Here is a 20762-nt window from a genome sequence, read left to right on the forward strand (position 1 = left end):
CAGTAAATAAAGCCATGATGTGGATATGCCGGCGTTGGACTGGGGTAAACACAGTAAAAAGTCTGACAACACCAGGTTTTAGTCCAACCGATTTATTTGATAGTAAACTCACTAGCTTTCGAGGGGATTCCCTCTTCTTCAGGTGAATGGAGAGTTCTGGCCTCAGACAGCACATATAAAGCACAGGCAGTTTACAGATTACTGACTCCCTGTAATCTGTAAACTGTCTGTGCTTTATATGCTTTGTCTGAGGCCAGATCTCCCCATTCACCTGAAGAGGGAATCCCCTCGAAAGCTAGTGAGTTTACTATCAAATAAATCGGTTGGACTAAAACCTGGTGTTGTCAGACTTTTTACAGTAAGTAAAGCCCCAGGCGTTTCTGCTTTTAATGATTTGAGTACTAAGTTCATGGATTAAGAACATTTAGTTTTCCCAAAGCGCAGAGCTAGCACCAATTGAGAAAAGCGATTTCATGGGCTCCATTCACTGGCACTCCAAATATTTAAGATATCTTGAAGAAGGTCCAAGGAATAGAACTCATGCTGGGGCTGCATCACCTGCCAATATAATCCAATATAGTCAGTACAGCTTGTAAATACAGGTAACTACAGGCCGGTCAGCTTAACATCTTTAGTTGGGAAAATGCTGGAATCTATCTTAAAGGAAGAAATAGCAGGACACCTAGAAAAGAATGGTTCAATCAAGCAGACGCAGCATGGATAAATGAAGGGAAAGTCACATTTGACGAATTTACTCTAATTTTATGAAGATATAACGAGTGCGGTTGACAGAGGGGAACCGGTGGACGTGGTGTATTTAGATTTCCAGAAGGCATTCGATAAGGTGCTCACAAAAGGTTGCTGCGGAAGATAAAGGTACACGGAGTTCGGGGTAAAGTGTTAGCATGGATTGAGGATTGGCTTTCTAACAGAAAGCAGAGAGTCGGAATAAATGGGTGCTTTTCCGGTTGGCAATCAGTGACGAGTGGTGTGCCGCAGGGATCGGTGCTGGGACCTCAACTGTTTACCATATACATAGATGATCTGGAGGAGGAGACTGAGTGTAGGGTAACAAAAGTTTACGGATGACACAAAGATGAGTGGGAATGCAGAAAGTCTGCAGAGAGATTTGGATAAGCTAAGTGCAGATGGAGTATAATGTTGGTAAGCGTGAGGTTACTACTTAGGAAGGAATAACAGTAAAATAGACTATTATTTAAAAGGTGAAAAATTACAACATGCTACTGTGCAGAGGGACCTGGGGGTCCTTGTGCATGAATTGCAAAAACTCAGTTTGCAGGTGCAGCAGGTAATCAAGAAGGCAAATGGCCTTTATCGCGAGAGGGATGGAATAAAAAAACAGGGAGGTTTTGCTGCAATTGGGCAAGGTACTGGTGAGGCTGCACCTAGAATACTGTGTACAATTTTGGCCCCCTTATTTAAGAAAGGATATATTAGCTTTGGAGGGGGTACAGAGAGGGTTCACCAGGTTGATTCTGGAGATGAGGGGGTTAACTTATGAGGAGGGATTGAGTAGACTGGGCCTGTACTCATTGGAGTATAGAAGGTTGAGGGGAGATCTTATAGAGATATATAAGATAATGAAGAGGCTAGACAAGATAGCAGCAGCGAAGTTATTTCCACTTAGAATGGAAACAAGAACTAGGGGGCACAGCCTCAGAATATGGGGGAGTCAATTTAGAATAGAGTTGAGGAGGAACTTCTTCTCCCAGAGGGTAGTGAAGCTTTGAAATTCCCTGCCCATTGAAGCAGTAGAGGCTACCTCGTTAAATGTTCAGGTCACAGGTAGTTTTTAACCAATAAAGGAATTAAGGGTTATGGGGAGCGCTCAGATAAGTGGAACTGAACCATGATCAGATCAGCCATGATCTTATTGAATGGCAGGGCAGGCTCGAGGGGCTAGATGACCTACTCCTGCTCCTATTTCTTATGTAATTCCAGCTATTAGGCATGACATCCAACAATTTTCATTCAGGACATGGCAACTCTCTGCCTCCAACACCACTGGCGCACAGTAGCATCAGTATGTTCCAACAACAGTACTGCAACAACTCTCCAAGGCTCCTTTGACAGCCATTGCCAAACCTGCAACCTCTACCACCAGCACCGAGATGCCCAGAGGAATAAGCACAGCAGATGCATGGAAAGACCAACACCTGCAAGTTCCCCAAGTCACATGCTATCCTGAATTGGAAATAATTCACTATTCCTTAATTGACCCTGGACTAAAATTCTGAAACACTGCTCCAAGCAGTGCTGTGGAAACATCTTCCTGGCAATGAATTTGATCATTTAAGGTCACTGTTGTCTTCTGTTGTTGATGGGCAATAGATGTTGGCCTTATTAGCGAAGTTCACATCTGCACAAAACACAAAATAATTGACAAAGCATTTAAACAGATTCAGTCTTTCTACGATTGCTCCTTCAGATGTTGTGACCAATGCCAGCCTGTTACAATCAAACCCAGTTGTTCAGATGCAAAGAAGCTGCTTTCAATCATCTCCTCGGGCCACTGCTAAATGCAGTGGTAACTTGGCAAAATAGGAATTGTTTTGATTTGAGCCTACAAACCCAGATCTCCCCCTCAGTTCACTCCAGTAGACAGCATTGTTTGAACACGAGATGCAATATAACTGAGAGGAAGAATGGGTTGGTGACTGGGAGGAAGCACCACAAGCCATCTTGATTCCAAATATACCAAGTTTTTGATCAGGTAGCAAAGCTACCTGAGTGTGGTACTGGGCTGAAATTGGATTGTACTGATCATTGGAGCCTTTACTGTGTGCTAGTACTAGCTACTATTTTACTATTAGTTTTTTTTTTGGATAAAGTGAATTGCATTGTGTAGCACTCTTGAACTGTAATTTGTAAATCTCCCAAGTTGTATCATTATCAAACCGGACTCTGTTCCTATCCTTGCACATTTGAGGCTCTTTTCAGGGCAGGAAGTTAGTGTGCTACTTGATCTCTGTGTTGAGTTTAAATCCTGCCCAGCTGAAGGCAGAGGGCAGCTTCATCAATTCATTCATTGTCTTGGGGATCTAACATGTCATGAAGCAGGATTGTAAAGGCAGTGTGTGGTGGGCATTGGGCAGTAAGATGAAAGCAGCCTGTGCCTTACTCTTTGCCAGTTTGATTGTAAGAATGTTGGGGCAGGAATGAACCAAGTCACCCTGCTTCATTGATTGAGAAGATGGTTCTGCGATTTGGAGCTAAAACATATTGTACTTCCAAAGTACAAAGTTTTACTGATTCTGACCTAAGGATGCTTTATGGCAGAGTGCATCCAACTGGAAAATGTATTCCATTTCCAACACTGACAGACTTTCCCACAATCTAGTACAAGAATCAGCAAAATAGTTTTTCCCACCTTTTGTTTATATGAGGTTGTGGGGGGAGGATTGGAAAGATATGGTGTCCAAAACTACTCTCTTAAGATCACTCCAGTTTAATATGAATCAGCAGAATGTGCAGGTCCGATGAGAATTTTCATGAGCTAGATGCTGCATTCAGGATTGAAGAACCCACTCCCCTCCCCCACCACCACTAATGTCGGCAAAGCCCACTGTAAGTATGGGATGCAGACTGAGACGTTTGCTTCATCAAGGTTGTTATCTAAGTGGAGAGTTCTAGTTGCTTAATTTGTCGTATGTGGAGCGTCAAGGTTTATTTTGTTTGAACAAGAGAAAAATGTGAAGAGACTAAAACCTCAAGTATATTTTTATAATAAATATTCTCATCGCAGACTGAAAATTTCTTTAAAAAAATTAAAACTGGGTGCAGGCCCTTCAAAATGGCTGAATCCAAAGTCTCTGTGAACCTCGAACAAAAATGTCTATCTAACAAAGGAACTTGCACCTTGTTATCACTGAAGAGACACTAATGACCCCTCCCCCTTGCCCCCCTCCTTTGGGCTACCGAGACCAAATTCAAAGAGAGTTATACACAGCCCATCTGCCCACATTACGTGGTTAGCCATCTGGAGTCTAATCATTTGCTGGGACAGAGGGTCCCACAAATGATTGAGACATTTAACCAACTTTGGGGTCCAAGCAAGGAATACACATCCATTGTCAGATACAGTGTGGAGAGGTGGGAGTCATGTGACATGGACTTCTAACTAGTGTAACCAGTAATATTGCCTTGCTTTTCTATAAATTCTCAGTCTGTAGTTTACCTTCCTATAAGTAATCATACAAGAAAGGGGCCCCGACCTCACCTACACTGTTTCCCGTGGAACTTCTGTATCATTGCCTGCAAAACTGATTGTTCTTTGCATGCCCATTTAATTGGGTGAAATCAACATCATCAGAAAATGAATTACGCAGAATCTGTTTTTCAGCATGCTGACCTCCATGAAGGAATATCTCGTTAGACTTCATTTTGAAACCCAGGTGAAACACTTTGTTTCTTTGTGTTGTCTGCACTGTAAATCTTTCTCTATCCTGTTACTGTATGAATGCAAGGGGAGGGCAGCACTGCTATATTCCTCTCACTGTTCACAAATAAACTAACCCAATTTTGATAAAAGCAAAGGTTTTTGAGTTACCCAGACTCAAAACAAACTCTATTCTCTCTCCACAGATGCTGTCAGACAGAGATTTTCCAGCAATTTTTTTGTCTCTACCTGTTTTGAGTTTGCTGTGGGATTATTAAATAGAAATTGGATTACGCCAAACTTGAAGGGTTGGGAAATAGCCACCACTTCTAAAAGGGAATGCCAGTCAAAAACATCTTGGATTGGATCAAATGCGTTGAGATTTAGTTAGCATGAAGTACTTTTATGCCAGTGTTACCTAATGTAGCAAATAATTCATCTATTTTACTTTATGGTACTGATGACAACTAGGTCCATTTATAAACCATCAAACCTAATTGGAGTCATCAAAACCTAGTGTGCTGTATCCAAGGCAGCTGGTTTGCCCTTCTCATGACCAGTGAATGGAACCATGCAATGTAACCAGATTGTCCTGGAGTGATCTTGGGAAGTCTTATAATTCCATGTGACTCTTATCATCTGAATTTTAAGTGAATGCAATTGCAGAAAATGGATCCTAAAAACTGGTGAAAATCCTGGAATCCCATGTAATAAATTTGGAATTTATATTATTCATTCATGAGATACGAGTGTCACAACAAGGTTGGTTTTTTATTTGCCCTCTGGATTTTCTCCAATTTTTTGGATCCAATTATGATGACACTGCTGTCAAGATGTCATGACAACATAATCTAATTTAATGGTCAGAATGGTTTAGATAAGTGTGCAGTGTTCATTGCAAAGTTACTGAAAGAAAACAGGGAATTGAAAAAAATGCATATTTCTCCCATTCTCTTTACATTATCCTCCAGTAAAAAGACCAAGATTATTTTTTGGACACTCCACTGCAATTCCATTATTCACCAATCTGTGAAGTTTGGTTGCGTTCTGTCTTGCTGTTTGCTTCTGTGCAGATTGTGAAGACTGGCCACGTTCCCGTTACTTAGCACGTCACTCACTTTGCGGTTACGCACAGATACAGATGTTCTGATTTAGGCTGTTGGCAAATAATTCCTAATGGCGTAAAGAAAATAATGATAGATGCTGGATATGTGAAACAGAGAATCCGCCAGGGCAGGTTAGCCTCTGGAAAGAGTTGATGAATTGATGCTTCAAGTGTGGACGCTTTTGCCAGCACAGTTCAGCCTGTCCTGCAGAGTGTCTCTGTAACATTAAGAAGAGGGCTTTCCAAATCTTCAGAACTGTGCAGTTGCAAAGAACGTCAAACCAGAAATTGTGAAATTTAGCTGCCAATTGCCTGGACGTGCTGGTACTAAGTCATATAATGGGTGGGTGTGGAGCAGCAAAAATTATTAGTTTTGGAGGAGGCATGAGGGTGGTGGAGGGGGAGTGAATCTGATGTCTTAAGTTGCGATACCAAAGTGACCTGTTGCATGCTTGAACCAAAAAGCTGTGTTTCTACCACTGCTGCCTATCCACTACCTTCTTAATTCTCTGCCTGAAATTATGCTGGCTTCATTTCACTTGCAGGGAATTGGCAAAATTGATAGCACAACTTGATCAGAATCAAATGTGCTTCAACTACCATAATTGCACTGATCAAGAATGTTTCTCCTATATCGTATAGGAGGCAGAGAGTTGGTATCAGTGGATACTATTCTGATTGGTGGTTGGTGACTAGTGGAGTGCCGCAGGGATCGGTGCTGGGGCCTCAGCTTTTTACCATTTATATAGATGATCTGGAGGAAGGGGCTGAGTGTAGGGTGACGAAATTTGCTGATGACACGAAGATGAGTGGAAAAGCAAATTGCACGGAGGGTGTGGAAAGTCTGCAGAGGGATCTGGATAGGCTGAGCGAGTGGGTGAGGACCTGGCAGATGGAGTATAATGTTAGCAAGTGTGAGGTTATCCACTTTGGTAGAAATAATAGTAGGAGGGATTACTATTTAAAGGGCGAAAAGCTGCAGCATGCTACGGTGTAGAGGGACCTGGGGGTCCTTGTGCATGAGTGGCAAAAACCCAGTCTGCAGGTGCAGCAGGTGATCAAGAAGGCGAAGGGGATGCTGGCCTTTATAGCGAGGGGGATAGAATATAAAAGCAGGTAGGTCTTCCTTCAACTGTACAGGGTTCTGGTGACGCCGCAACTGGAGTACTGTGTGCAGTTTTGGTCGCCGCTCTTGCGCAAGGATATTTTGGCCTTGGAGGGAGTGCAGAGGAGGTTCACTAGGCTGATACCGGCGATGAGGGGGTTGGACTATGAAGAGAGACTAAATAGACTGGGTCTGTACTCGGCGTTTAGATGGATGAGGGGGGATCTTATAGAGACGTATAAGATAATGAAAGGGATGGATAGGGTAGAGGTAGAGAGATTCTTCCAGCTTGGGAAGGATAGCAGGACTCGAGGGCACAGCCTCAAGATAAGGTGGGGGGGGTGCAGTTTAGATTGGAGTTGAGGAGGAACTTCTTCACTCAAAGGGTGGTGAATTTCTGGAACTCTCTGCCCGTTGAAGTGGTGGAGGCTACCTCGCTAAATATATTTAAGTCACGGGTAGATAGGTTTTTGACAGACAAGGGAATTAAGGGTTGTGGGGAGAAAGCAGGAAAGTGGAACTGATTCACTTCAGATCAGCCATGATCTTATTGAATGGTGGGGCAGGCTCCAAGGGCTAGATGGCCTGCTCCTGCTCCTATTTCTTATGTTCTTATCCCCATTATCATTTGCTTTTCTCAAATCTCACACTCACCTGTATGCACCCCCACAGCCCTCACACAGTTTGCAATGCTGGCATGTAATCTGTTCTCAGTGATGCTTTGAAAGTTAGTTTTTTTTCCCAATAAGCCCAAGTTAGATAGCAGTGTGTCTGCTAAAGATATGCTGCTTTTTCAAAATTAATTTTAGATAATGACATATAATCCCAAATGGTCTAAAATGGGTAGAAAGTTGGAGTCCTCTGTTTCATTTGTGAATAATGCAAATCTTATGTTTGCTAATTTTCTTAGCATCCACTCTGTATCACATTGTCATAATGAATCCACCCCAGTGAATAACTCCTATTAAACCTGACTGGGCAGTCCTTATGGCTGCACAACTTGCTGAAGTGCAAAGCCTGTTCCAAGCTTGACATGAGGATCATGGGGATTCTTGCTGCTGGGGTATAAATCCGTGGTTCGTTCCAGCCACAAAGGTACCTTAGTATCCAACTTGGCAGATTAGTACTTTTTCCACTCCCGAGGTTTGATCTAAATTGTGCGTGAGAAGGATGCATTCATGCCACAGTACTCTTTGAGATTAATGCCATCACTACTTGAAAAATACTAATATGACTACTGCAGGGTTTGTGGGAAAATGAATGGTGACGATGATGTGGAGATGCCGGTGTTGGACTGGGGTAAGCACAGAAAGAAGTCTCACAACACCGGGTTAAAGTCCAACAGGTTTATTTGATAGCATGAGCCACAAGCTTTTAGAGCGCTGCCCCTTTTATCAGTTGCAATCACCTTTAAGACTTGATTACCTGTAAAGACTCGCATTCCAACCATTATTTTGTAAATTAAGTCTGTGTCTTTATATGTCCTGTTTGTGAACAGAACTTCCACTCACCTGATGAAGGGGCAGCGCTCTGAAAGCTTGTGGCTTGTGCTACCAAATAAACCTGTTGGACTTTAACCTGGTGTTATGTATGGTGACAGCAGGGAGTTGACGAAGGGGATATCTGAGGTATTGAGTCACCAGCATGTGTTTTGCAAGAGAAATAGACTGTAAGCTGAGAATCGCTTTTCTCCACTTGAGAACACAGTGGCCCTGATCATCCAAACAGTAAATTCAAGCAATATGCCAATTATAGATGAATTATTTAAGTGCTGCAGCAGTAAATTGGGTACTTGAGCACAGCATACAGCTGGTTTGTATTAAAGGCTGCATCCTAGTGGAACAGTTCTAGTAAATGTTAAAGTTTAGCATTTTATGCCATAATTGTATTGTATGACATGATATTACATTATATCACAGGCTCATAAAACTCACAAATATTTTTCTCCATTTAATATGTACAGGCTGGCTGTTTTGGCATGCTGCTGTAATATGTGATGGGGTAGTAATAGTGCACTTGTTTTTCTACCATAAGGAATTATTTTGGAGGGAATGGTACATACAGCATGACAGCCAGCAATGAGATACAAAGGCAGTCATTTAATCTCTTGTCAAATGGCATCCTCATCCAAGTGATTTTAGGAACACAAACAAAACAGGATTTCAGTTTTAACACCTTGTGTTCATTGTCTGGTTTCATTTTTATTGGAAAATGACATTTACCGTTCTTGTGCTACAGTGACCCCTTGAACTCTGTCCAACTCCTGTGTACCTCTTGATTTGATATTTTAGCCTGTTTCAGCTGCCATGTGTCTGTTTAATGTGTTATGGTCATGATTGGATTCATAGACACCATTTTAGATTTTGTGATCAGTAAACAACTGATGTACCAGTTTAATCAATCTCTCTGAATTGTTTGAAATGGCTGCCAGTGTTAATAAGACAACATTGCTCATTATAACCTGGGAATGCTCATGCCAGCTGTTTCATTCTTCAGTGGTCTCAGGTGTCCATGTAAAACATGTCCCATCTTTGGTCTTACTTTTTTGTTGATCATGAGGTTGTTACTGATTTTATCTTACTTGCCCCTCCATCTGTTTGTTCTACTTCCTTGACTCTTTTGATTGCTTGCTGGGATATAGTTTCGTAATTAAAATCAGAAAATACTGGAAACCACTGCAGCACTTTAATAATTCAATTTGCAGCATCTATAATTGGCATATTGCTCAGATTTACTGTTGGATGTTCAAGATCTCTTGTGTTCTCAAGTGCAGAAAAGCGACTCGGCTTTCAAAATATTTCTCTTGCATAACATATACTGGTGACTCAAAATCTGATTTCTCCTTGCAACCTTCACTCCAGTCTTACCATTCACTGCATCAGTGTCTCCAACCCCTGCAGTCACTTTCCCACAAATTTTGCATCACTCATCAATCCCATCGCTACTCAAAATGCTGGGATATGAGTGCAGTGACACGCTCATGTCCAGCAGGTCATGGAGTCATACAACACAGAAACAAACCCTTCAGCCCATTATGTCTTTGCCAAACATCAAATACCAATCTATACTAATCCCAGTTAACAGCACTTGGTCCATAGCCAACTATGCCATGATGAGAAGTGCTCATCCAGACGCTGCTTAAATGTTGAGAGTACCTGCCTCCACCACCCTCTTGAGCAGCACATCCTATATTTCCACCACCCTCTGGGTGAAAATTTTGCCCTCAAAGTCCATTTATTCCTTACTGGAAACCTATATCCTCTAGTCTTGAACACCTCTGACAGGCATAGGATTAATGTTTTAGGCCAATAAGCTTAAACATTCTATGTAACATCCATTAACTCTGAGACAAGGTCAAAAACCTGAAATGTTGATTCTAGCCTCCTCTCCATTGATGCTACCTCATCTCCTGAGTATTTCCAGTGCTTCCTGCTTTTATTTAAATTTTCCGCTATCTGCAGTATTTTCTTTCCTGTTTTGTAGTTTGTGTCGTGTGTGGATTAGTAACTTACACAATTGGTCATCCTTCACCTGTAATTATACAGGTAATGTAGCAGCAAGAAACATTGCAGCCAATCTGTCTTGCCCATACCGAATCGCATCCAGCAACTAACACTGAAACCATAACTGACTAATATCACCCACTCCCCCATGTCCAAATACAGGCATGCTGATGCCAGTTGTAGCACTCCTGCTGCTACACTTGGCTGTGTTCAGCCAGGTCTGAACCTGAAACCTTCATGGGCTCTGAACTGGTATAGTTCAGTGGGTAGAATTTTTGCTTCTAGGTCTGTAATGATTTATGAGATGTGGGGTGTTGTTCTATTCAGCATTTCTCCACTACAAATATAAGGGGCAAAGTTAAATTTGCTGTGTGTAAATTGGTTGTACAGTGTTTTGGGGCATCCTGAGGCTATGAAAAGTGTTTTAAAAGTACAAGACCTCTTTTGCACAGTCAAAATTTACTGAATAAATATTCCTTTGCAAATTGTTATTGGATGGGGGCATTTATAGTGTCTTAACACAAAATACCACAAGAGCATTACGAAGCAAAATTTGAAACCCAAGGACAGGTCTGAGAGTAAGTATTGAGGAGCATCTAAAGGAGGAATGAAGTGAGCAAAGTTTGTAGAAGCAATCATAAGACAACAAACAACCAGTGATGGAACAAATCAAATCAAACACGACCAAAAGGCCAGCAAGGTTTTCAAGGGTTTATAACAAATGAGGTGTTTTTGCCATGTATGTAGTATCATGGTCTTGGGAGACACTCACCAGGCCTGCATTCAAATGTGTGTGTCAGCCGTAGTTCAGTTATTAGCACGCTTTTGCCTTTTGAGTCAATGTTGTGGATTGAGCTCCATTCCAGGATTTGCACACAAAAATCTAGGCTAGTGCGCGAGTGTAGATCCAAGGGATTAGAGTGTTGGGATGCAATCTTGCAGATTAAACCAAGGTCTTGTCAGCATCTTCAGGTGGATGTAAAAGGCCACCTGTCACTATTTTGAAGAAAGATAAGGTCCATAATTATCCTTCTATCAATATCACTTAAACAGATGATCTGGTCATTATCACATCTCGGTTTGTGGGATTTTGCTGTGTGTAAATTGGTTGTAAAGTGTTTTGGGGCATCCTGAGGTCATGAAAAGTGCTTTAAAAAACAAGACCTCTTGCACAGTTAATCTACTGAAGAAATATTCCTTTGCAAATTGTTATTGGAGGGAGCATTTATAGTGCCTTAACACACAATATTACAAGAGCATTATGAAGCAAAATTTGAAACCCAAGAACAGGCCTAAGACTAAGTATTGAGGAGCATCTTAAAGGAGGAGTGATGTGGGCAAAGTTTGAAGAAGCAATCATAAGGCAACAAACAACCAATGATGGAACAAATCAAATCAAACATGACCAAAAGGCCAGAGCTGGAGCATGGAACATGCCTCATTTCTTGTTTACTATTAAAAGCCGTTTATGCTTAATCTTCCTGCCAGAAGTCAATTTACAAATGAGTGTCTAATATTTTGGAAGCCGGGCAGAAACCTCACACCGATTGCCTTTGTGAAACACAGCGAGACAATAACTTCATTTTCTGTCCATGTCTGACTGATGATTTAAAAACTCTCATATCCCTCTTTGGTGAAACTAAATGTGTGGAGTCCAGCAGGCATTAATGTTTTAAGGCCATATTGATTTGTTCTCCCGACGGTATTGTATTACGAGCTATCCATATAATATTCAATTCTGTTTTTCAAATTAGCTTCACGTGATTGTGTTGCGGTGCAGTTTTTAAACTGTTAACAACTGTATTGCTAATACTGACTTTCAGCTAGTCAGTCCCTTGTAGTAACGAGCAAAGTGAGTCGAGAGTCGATATCACCTTCAGCTGAACAGGGTTCAAGGGCAGGAAGAGTTGAATTGCAATTGAATCAGCTTCTCATTTGTATTCTGTGCTGATGTTCAGATTGTTATAAATTCCTTTATCCATATTTTTAATGGGAACAATCTCTGTAAGCTTGTCAGCCTCTAAGAGCTTCGAACCATGAAGCGATGATCAAACCAATAGGATACCTTGTTTCTTGAGTGGCACAGTGGTTCGCACTACTGCCTTACAGCGCCAAGGACCCGGGTTCAATTCTGACCTTGGGTCACTGTCTGTGTGGAGTTTGCACATTATCCTCATGTCTCCTCCCACAGTCCAAAGATATGCAGGGTGGGTTGGCTGGCCATGTTAAATCGATCCTCGTGTCGGGGGTTTAGAAGGATAAATGTGTGGGGATAAGACCTGGGTGAGTTTGAGGTTGGTACAGACTTGATGGGCTAAATGGCCTCCTTCTGTGCTGTAGGGATTCATAGAACATAGAACATTACAGCGCAGAACAGGCCCTTCGGCCCACGATGTTGCGCCGACCAGTTAAAAAACAATGACCCTCTAACCTAAACCAATCCCTTTCCATCCATAAACCTATCCACGGATCTCTTAAACGCCCCCAAACTAGGCGCATTTACAACTGCACTTATCATTCTGTGATGATATCCTGGTACATTCATGGGGCAATTTACTTCAAGACCAAGTATCCCACTTTACAAAGATCCATGCCAAAGCCCGTAGTCCACAACAGTTTCTTAGAAAATTACAGCTCAGAAACAGGCCTTTTAGCCCTTCTTGTCTGTGCCAAACCATTTTTTGCCTAGTCCCACTGACCTGCACTTGAACCATATCCCTCCACATCCCTCTCATTCATGAACCTGTCCAAGTTTTTCTTAAATGTTAAATGTCTTCCCATCTAAGTTCCCCTCTTTCCAGTAACACAAGGTCATTCATCTCTCCCTCGTGTTTATCTAGCTAGCATCTTCTGAAATCGTGCGTAGCCTTGCAGCAGTTGTGAAGGTTCTAGGCAGGATGCCCATGAGCTGTGTCCCCTTTAAGACAGTGAAATTTACAGTGTGTTGTAATAAATGTGGCACATGGCTAAGAAAATTAAGGGATCACTGGTCTCAACTACTCTGTGGTAGTGAGTTTTGTGCACTCACCTCTCTCTGGGAAACTTCGCCTGATTTTCCACTGGGTTTATTAGTGTCCATCATTTACAGCCCCCAGCTCTGGTCTCATTTGCAGGTGCGAGCAGCATCTTTACATCTACCATTGTAAAACCTTTCATAAATGTAAAAACCTATCAGGTTGCCCTTCATTCTGACTTTTGTTTGGCTTCAGGATCGGTATTGAGCACAGTTTTAGCCCTCTTAGCTGGTGGGGGATATTGAGGCTTCAAAAATTTTTGTCTTTTTATTCCGCAGGTGGAGGTCCACCTCATTGTCAAACGAGGGGCATGCACACGGTGGGTCGTGCGTGGGCTGCTCTTGGAGGTTCCGGGAGTGGCCTAGTACTTCGTGTCGGTGTGTGTGCTTGATCCTGGACCGGTAGACGGGCGCCGCAACAGCTCGGTGACTAGCACTGCTAGCTGTGCAGATACATGGATTTGGGCCTGTGTCTGTGGGAGTTTGTGCATTCTCCCTGTGGATGCGTGGGTTTCCTCCGGGTGCTCCGGTTTCCTCCCACACCCCAAAGATGTGCTCTTAGGCTGATTGGTTTTACCAAATTGACACTATTCTCCCCTGAATCTGGCTAAGTCAGGGGTTCTATTTGTAGATACGCAGGGTAGAATAGGTGTAGGGTGATGCGGCGGTGCGGGCTTGTTGGGCCGAAGGGCCTGTTTCCCATGCTGGGTTGTTCTTTGTTCTTTGTAAAAATTGTGGAAAAGAACCATGGGGTTAATTCCCAGTTTATGATCTCTTTGTTTCCAAGTTGGCTCAGAGCTCTGTTAGGAAGTGTAGACATGGCATGATTTGTGAGGTTAACCCACTTAGATGGACCATTGGTCATGCCTGTCTTTTCCGATGGGTGAATGTTTAATTGTTGTATCCTGGCATGGCAATGACAACACACAACAAAGCTTGTTGTCCATGTGCTAGCTTTTCAGAGATGGAGAATGCACCTGGGTGTAGCCTTGGAATAAAGTAGCAGCAACAGCAGCCCTTGTTTCGCAGAACTGATTTTGAAAGTGGTATGGCTGACTAGATTCAAACGGCAAATGTGAAGTTCAAAGCAAGAAGACGATTACACCCACAGGGAAATGAAACACTGAAACAGTCCTACATGTGAACCAACTTCAGGAGAAGTAGTTTAGAAATGGTCATGTAAGCATTTCCCTCCCTCTCCTTATTCCTATGCCATACTCTGCTGTACTGGTGCCACTGGTCTTGTTACTGGAGGAGTTTGTGAAGCGTATACCCCTGAATTGGAAAGCAGGGCTATCTCTATATGAATATTTGGGAAGCACTGTCACTGTCTTTCAAATTTTTTTTTGAATGAGCTTACCTATGCACATTACGAAGGTTTTGTAAAGTTTGCTAAAGTGTGGAGATCTGACCATGCCTTCAGCTTTTTCCTATAATTAGAAACTTGCAAGTTTTAAAAAATAATTCAGGAAGTCTAAATCTTTTGAAATTGACTGGAGCAGTTACGCATGTGATACTGTTGGCACTTGCTATTAAATTTGTACCTCGAGTATGAGATAGTCAGTGCACTTGTTCCTCACAGACCTTACCGACATGTTGGGCTGTTTGAGTGGGATAGTTGAGAGCTGCCATCACTTAAAGTTAGTCACATGTAGGCTTACATTAACACTGTAATGAAGTTAATGTGAAAATCCCCCAGTTGCCACAGTCCGGCACCTGTTGTGGTACACTGAGGGGGAATTTAACTGCCAATGCGCCTCACCTGCACATCTTTGGACTGTGGAGGAAACCAGAGCACCCAGAGGAAACCCACCCAAACACGGGAGAATATGCAAACTCGACACAGACATCGACCCAAGCTGGGAATCGAACCTGTGTCCCTGGTGCAGTGAGGCAGCAGTGCTAACCACTGTGCCATCGTGCCGCCACTTGTGCAAATTCACTCCACAAGAGGAGGACAGAGTGGGAAAAACACCGTTTTTTTTTTCTTTTCCAACTATAGAAAGATGGGATATATTTTGTACTTACACAATCACTTCATGCCCAATGAAGTCATGTACTAGTAATGCACAGATAACATACTGATCGGAGGAAAAGAAGCTGATATTAATTATTAAGCTATCTGTACAATGCTTCTGTCAGATCTATTCAGTCTTGAATGTGCAGTTTGAGAGAACATGTAACTAGAATGCATGGTAAAGCAAGTAAATGATTGATGCATTTTCTATGTTAATTTGACATAATTGATGCTCTAACTTGTTGTGAATTCAGCTGATTTTAATTATGATAGTAACTAATTATTATGTTGACAAAAGATGAAAGGGGCAAAAATAATGCTTTCGTGATTCTTTGCTAAAAATGGCTGGAAGAGCTAAGTGAATCAAGTAGATTAATGGTTGATTCTAAGATTCTTTGTGGTGTTTGTAAGCAGATTACTAAAGTTCAGTGTTGCAAATAATCACTGTGTAGTGGGGAGTTTGATTCACATCTGTGCCTTCATGTGGGGTGAGTGGTATTTTGTGGATATGGGTTGATTCATATCAGAGTCTGTATTCACCTAGACAATATAGTTTTTCAATTCAGTTTCCAAAAAATAAATGGCCTTGGTGAGTAAGCATCTAATTTTTGTTATGAAAGTACTTTAAAAGGCTTTGACAATTTAAACTTTTGGGTATTTTAATGAATCATCTTTGGCTGACTGCAGAGTAATGTCATTACAATTATACCCTCTGCACACAATGTAAAATGTTGACAGCTATTCATTCACGTGCTATAGTTGGCTCAATAGTGCCTGTGTAAGTGAGCATTCTCTAGTCTATTTATGGATGGTTTAAACCAAAGATGCTTGGCAGTAATTATCCAAAATTAGACTCAAAAATGCGATGTTTGTGTGTCAGACCCAGAGGTGGTCATTCCACTCCATTGAACCTTCACTTCTACATTGCTCATGGTGGATCTATTCTTTCCTCCCATTCGTATCATGGAAGATCATTGCTACCCTAGTCCGTATCCAGCGACACTTTCAAGATCTTAGGTTGCTGCAGCCCGGGTGTAAAGTGGCATTGCGTCCTACTGTCAAGGATTCACCTTTCTCTGGCCTAATTTCTTAAACGTTGCTGTTGAATTCATGGCATTATATCCGTGGGTGAAACTGGAATGCAAGGCAAGATATGCAGACATAATTCACTGTTCGTTTTAAAGTCACGAATCCTGTCCTTACTTTTTAAGTAACTGGATTTTATATTTACAGTTAGTGAAATTGATAACAGTTTGCGAATTGCAGTGGTAGAGTTAACAGAGCTAGAACTTGCAAATGTGAGCTGCAAAGTGCCGCCACAGGCAGATGGATATAATTACTGTCTAAGCCAGTTCCATCGGCAGCACTGGATGATGGATGAAGGTCTGGCCTGGGCACTATTTCTTGATCTTGTGAAATGATTCAGCTTTTACTTTTTTTGTACCTGCCAGTTAGCTGTAATGGCTGGATTTTCTTTCCATGGTATTGGTGTATTGTGAGAAGTTCACCAGTTCTGGGAGATGCAATGCCACTAACATCTGGCAAGCTCTCTTACCATGAAATCTGGGAGCTACTGTGAATTTGACTGGGCTCTGGCAGTCGTGGTCCTGATTCTGTTTTTTGAAATGGCAGGGATCGTTATTTTGCCTGTTTACCCTCAACTTTTAATTGCAGGTGTAAATCGAGCCCTCCATGTACATATGTCATCATCCAGATAGTTGCAAATTATGATAAGTGTTTTTAATGATTACCATGGCTCCCGATATTTTCCCCACAGCCCATTGGCTTCAAACCCTGTCGCCCACATTGGCAGAACTGACAAACAGGGAACTGGAGTGAAGCCAGAGAGAGGGAGGGAAGGGAAATGGAGGATTTGGGGAGTGTGGGGGGCATAAATGTCCACGGGTCAGACCCTGGCAAACTTTTAACAACTGCCCTGAAAGTGTTAAAAGTATTTGAATGCCTGGCAGTTTTAAAACATGTCTGAAATGTTTGAAATACTAAGAAATCATTTATTTAAAAGCTTACTCATCATTTATCTGAAGACTGACCCCGAGGGACAGTTTGTTTTTGAGAGGCATGACTTCTCCTGCAGTATGGTGGTCCCTGCTATCCTGCAGGAAGAAGTGGAAGCCTTCCCTGCAGCCCTTCAGACAAGCTAAGTATGGATTATTTTGGGCAGTCTGTGTTAAGTGCTGCATCTTTGTTGCTTGAGCAAAACCCAGGTCATTATCTTGTGCAGCTGACCTCCTAAATCCCTTTGTTTTGTACTATCCTTTTTACACAATATTCCTGTTGCATACTTGGTAATGTTAAAAGGCATCTGCCATCACCTCGCTCAGTCAGTTTGTGACTTTGTTCTCTCTTTGACCATTCATTATGCCTGTCAGCTCATCATCTGCACAATTGCACACAATCCTCACTTTTTCCAAATTCATGTGGTTTAGATTTGCAGTGAAAAGTTGGGCCTCAGCAGCACCTGATCTTGTTTGTCAATTTGCTTTTGCTTTCACCTGGTGCTCTTACTAGTGGAGGCGCTGCAACACCTCTCATTTGCACTTCTCTGCTCTTTAACCTGTACCACAGAGAGACTACTTTGAAACCTATAAAAGGACACCTGACAGCACTTTGCTTTGTTATCACTGACCTTATTTTCAAAGTAGGCATTGTACATGCTGTAAAAACTGGCGGTGCGGGAGATGCGTTACAGCACCAGGTCCTATTCGCCCAATGCTCAACATTGCAACCATTGCCAGCACCTGAACTTTAACCAGCCTGTTCATAACACCAGTGTCTCAGTGATCAGTCCACCAAGTGGTAAAGGTAATTTCCAGTCGCTTATTGTTAATGAATAGCAACTGCCCAGACTAAAAGGCCTATGACCACACCTGACAGCAGCCAGTTGGCATTGCAGTTCACTGTGCAGTTTCTCCAGGTGACCATTTGAACACAACGGGGCTCTTGAAAGCTGCTGTGGCTTTCCATTGAAGATTCAGCACTAATTGGAGGACAGCGCAGTGACTGAGATATCCCTCAGCAGCACTCCACAGTTGCATATCATTGTATGCAACGATACGACTGGTGCATCAGCATTCTGTAATAGCAAGTTCAATTGTGGCTGGACCTTTGAGGAAAAAGTGTCTGTCTGTTACTGGACATGATGAAGGGCCTTGGTTCCTGCTTTCTGATTGACAAGGAGCAGCTGTGTCTTAAATCCAGGGCCAGCTGGTTACTGCAACAGTTGCTATTGAAATCAGCCAGACATTATTGCCTAACTCACTGTCACTTCTAATTCAGAATCATCCAGAGCAGTGCTGGTAAGCTAAGCACTTGCTGACAGAACCTGCCCTCGCTCCGGGGTTGTTGCAATAGAACAACAATGGTTGAAAACACACCATTGATCAAAATTAAATTGTCAAAGGTACAGAACTGACCCAGGCTGACTTGTTCTTACAGGGAAAGGATTTCCACCACAGTTTGTGATTTTAGACACTTTCAGCTGTATCAAGTCACTTGATAAAGCCACTTAACCATCAGGTGAAGTGGTTCAGTTGAAAAGAAACATGTTTTCAGTGCGATACCAATCTATACTCTGCTGTGGCTCTTGGGGAAGCCTCAAATGAAAGTTTAATTTGGAATCTGTGGACAGTGACTGCTGGATTTACTCCATATTAGTAATAGCACCTTGTGTTAGCCGTGGCACACTTGAACAATCTTGCCTACGAACACAACATTCAAGACCCTGGACTGACGAAGCAGTTTGAGAAAGTGCTGTACTGTTGGAAGTGCCGTCTTCTGTATGAAATGTTAAACTAGAGACCTCACCTGCCCATTCAGATGGATGTGAAAGATTCCTTGGCACTATTTCAACGAAGTTCAGGAGAGATTTCCTGTTATCCAAACGGATATTTAGCCCTCGATTAGCATCACTAAAACAGATTATCTGATCGTTATCAATTATTGTTTGTGGGAGCTTGCTGTGTGCAAATTGACTGCCACATTTCCTGCATTCCAACAGTGACTACATTTCAGAAAGTGTATCATTGGCTGTGAGGTACTTTAAATGCCATGGCCGTGAAACGTACTGTACAAGTCCAAGTCTTTCTAAAACTAAGTCGAAATGAAAAAGTAAACTGCTGGAATACTAAACTAAAATGACAATTACTAAGTCAGTCATGCTGCATTGAGTCATTAGGTACTCAGGCTTTCTTCCATTAAGTTAGTTGTTCCATTATTCTGCATACTGTAGCTAATGTGATCATTTCTTCCTCCAAGATTGGGCCTGTATTCTCTGGAGTTTAGAAGAAATAAGTGATCTCATTAAAATGTGAATTCCTACAGGACTGTACTTGGCAGATGTAGGAAGGATATTTCCCCTGGTTGGCAGGGGCGGAGAAACAGAGCTCAACAGTCTCAGAATAAGGAGCAGAACATTTAAGACTGAAATGAGGAGGAGTTTCTTCAGTCAGTGGGTGGTGAATCTTTGGATTTCTTTACCCCAGAGGGCTGTGTAGGCGAAGCCATGGAGTATATTCACTGACAGAAATTGATTTCTAGATACTAAAGACATCAAGGGATCTGGGGATAGTGCAGGAAAATAATGTTGAGGTAGATGATCAGCATATGTGGTTGAATGGTGGAGCAGACTTGAGGAGCTGAATGGCCTTGTCCTCCTGTTTCCTATGACTCTGTTGTATAAATCTAAATTCCACTGAGGGCTGCTTTATCAGTTGTTTTGTTGTGGGTCATGATGAAATGAATCATAGAATCCTGCAGTGCAGAAGGAGGCCAATTGACCCACTGAGTCTGCACTGACCACAATCCCACCCAGGATCTATCCCCATTAGCCCATGCATTTACCCTAGCTAGTCCCCCTGACGCTAAGGAGCAATTTAGCATGGCCGTAACTCTCACACCTTCAGACTGTGGAAGGAAACCGGAGCACCCGGAGGAAACTCACGCAGACCCGGAGAGAATGTGCAAACTCCACACAGACGATGACCCAAGCCACGAATTGAACCCAGGGGCTGTGAGGCAGCAGTGCTAACCACTGCGCCACCATGCTCAAGTGCTTTGAGTGCACTTGAACAATCTGCTTCGACTTGGACCACATAGTTGCTCAGTATCTGAATTGTGTCATTGCTGTGGTATCTGTTCGTTCTGGAGCACAAAAACATCAAACTGGTGAAGTCTCCTTAAGACAGGTCTGTTGATCAGTGTCAGCTGAAACCAGTTGTGCTGTCTGCTAGCAAACAACATGGCCATATACAAAGCCCTTGAACTCTGAAATCACTCTCCACAATCCTCTGCTTGTGTCCGGCAGTGACGCTCTTAAGCACAATTTACAATGCTTCTTTGGAACCTTTCTTCACTGAAAGATCAATCCAGAAAGATGGTTAATTGGATAAGTTGATTTTGAGGCTCAAGACACAATATCTAAAAGGTAATTTTACCAACCCCATTGGATTCAGTTTGTCCATATGAAGGGCCAAATGGCCTACTCCTCCTATATTCTACGTTTCTATTTAGTTCCTGCAGCTCTCCCATTTGTGCCCCCAATACGCTGCTGTGTCCTGAAACCTTTCAGTTCATGTTGTTTGTACGTGGAACATTATTTTAT

General features: G+C 42.3%; 1 protein-coding gene across 1 annotated transcript in view; it reads left to right on the forward strand.

Annotated features, from left to right (window-relative positions):
• The window catches only part of LOC145346561 (eukaryotic translation initiation factor 3 subunit E), a 132993-nt gene that overhangs the window by 73459 nt on the left and 38772 nt on the right, over positions 1-20762 (forward strand). The gene's annotated exons all lie outside the window — the stretch shown is intronic.

This window comes from Carcharhinus amblyrhynchos, chromosome 8, assembly GCF_965287045.1.
Source record: "Carcharhinus amblyrhynchos chromosome 8, sCarAmb.v2.hapA, whole genome shotgun sequence".
NCBI lineage: Eukaryota > Metazoa > Chordata > Chondrichthyes > Carcharhiniformes > Carcharhinidae > Carcharhinus > Carcharhinus amblyrhynchos.